Below are 2,030 nucleotides of genomic sequence, written 5' to 3' on the forward strand. Positions count from 1 at the left end.
CTAAAACAGGATTTCGTTATTGCTCGCCTATAACAACAGGGAAAAAATTGATACAGAAAAGTGGTTAAAATGCAATAGTGAAAAAAATATGGACTAACGCTTGATATTATTTAGAATTGATGTTTAAAAGATGCAAAAGATATTTCAGCACCACTATTGAAAGCACTCTTTTTTCCCATTTTTCCAAGAAAAACATGAAGTTGAGGGGAACTGAAAACAACTGGCACTCTTTCTATTTTTTGGTTTCAGATAAATCTAACTTCAAAGCGTAAAAAATTAATCTGAAAAAAAAACTGATCACACCGCAGAGGTCATTACGACGCAGAAGTATACCCCAAAATTTCCGCCTTAGTAAAATTGGCTGGAAAATTAGTTACATACAATGAACGAAATTAGGTGACATCCTTTGTATCTTACTTTTCGCAAAAGGGGTTCGGCCAATTTTGCGAAATAAAAGAACATTCGATGCGAAAAGTAGGTAAAAAATTTTGTAGCATATTTCCGCTCAATTTAGGTATGTATTATTCGCGCGCATTTTGAGCATGCAATAAGCACTTTAATAAAGATTTAATTGAAACTTTCAAAGCTTTAAAGTGCTTTAAATACATGCAACCAGAAAAACTGATTTTTTTCCGAAAAATCCCTCGCACATCAAAGGTTTTGTATATCAATGTGGGACTGGCGAATTTTTATAAGTAGTAATAAATAGAACTAATAAGTTGTAATAAGTAGTAATAAAATACTATACGTAGTAATAAAGTAGTAATAAAGTACTACTAGTAGTATAAGTTAGGCTTAATTAAATAAGTACTAATTAAGTTAGGCTTAACTTCTGTTTATATGCGAAATCGAGCTACATTTCGTGCGAAAACTTGATATATAAATGGAGCAGATGCGTGATACAACTCGCGCAAAAAATAGGTTATTAATTTTGTACTTGTATTTCGCGGCTAAAATCAGGACACTTTTGCGAACACGGGATACGATATTCCCTTCCATTTTGTCGGTTTCCGCTAAAAAAGCTATTTTCCGCAATATTGTTCCTTTTTCAATGTATTAACCTAGTAAAAACAAAAACGAGATACACGCATCGGGCATATCTGCCCTTGACGATTTGGGTATACCTCTGCATCGTAATGGTATACCACAAAATTTCCGCCTTAGTAAAATTCGCTCAGTCGGTTAAATAAGTCATTTAGTCGGTTAAATTATACTATGGATAAGTTCATAGGCTTTGGAACTACTTTTATCGATTGAAACTGTTATACAAATAAAGTTTAGGAAATTTGGTCATTAGGATAAATTTTGATTGAGAAACTATTAGTTATTTGGAAACAAATTTTTCGAGCCGGAAATAAGCTTAAGATGCAAGTTAATTTGCTCTTAGAGCTTCACGAGAAAACAGGAGAACTCAAAAAGTAATTTCATATATTTGCTTCTTTGTCTTTGCTTATTGGCGACTTTAGTGGATGCGGAATTATATACTCAAGCGTGTTTTTTTTGTTCAGTCAATTTTGGCTGATCGATATATTCATCGTAAGTGGTATCATGCGAAATCCGTCCCGCGTAGATAATATAGCTAATTTTTGTTTGAATTTCAATTCTACGGATAATCTACGGGGTTATCGAGGTTTAAATTTTTGTTAACAATTGACTGATTGCCGTTTTTATTCTACACATTGTATTTTTACGCAATTTTTATCAACTTTGCTATAAACAGGTCAAAAATGGTAGCGATAATAAGGTTGATTTTACCTCTAAGACCAGAAGTGTTGTTGAAATGTTTGATTCAATATTGAAGCTTTTTTAATAAAATTTATTCGTTTTCTCCATCATAAAAGTACCAATTAAGCTTCTTCAGTGCACTTTGTTTAAATTTGTCGTACTAACACACCTAAAAACTGCTGACACAATGTTAAAATCTTTCTTGTTTCCAAAGAATTTTCGTTTTACATGTGGAACCATTGCGAGTGCTTTTGAATTAAATTTTACGGGTTTTTGCTAAATAAACTCAATCATTATACAAAACG

The sequence above is a fragment of the Convolutriloba macropyga genome, unplaced genomic scaffold, assembly GCF_964194025.1.
Source record: "Convolutriloba macropyga unplaced genomic scaffold, txConMacr16.3 SCAFFOLD_2533, whole genome shotgun sequence".
In the NCBI taxonomy this organism is placed as follows: domain Eukaryota; kingdom Metazoa; phylum Xenacoelomorpha; order Acoela; family Convolutidae; genus Convolutriloba; species Convolutriloba macropyga.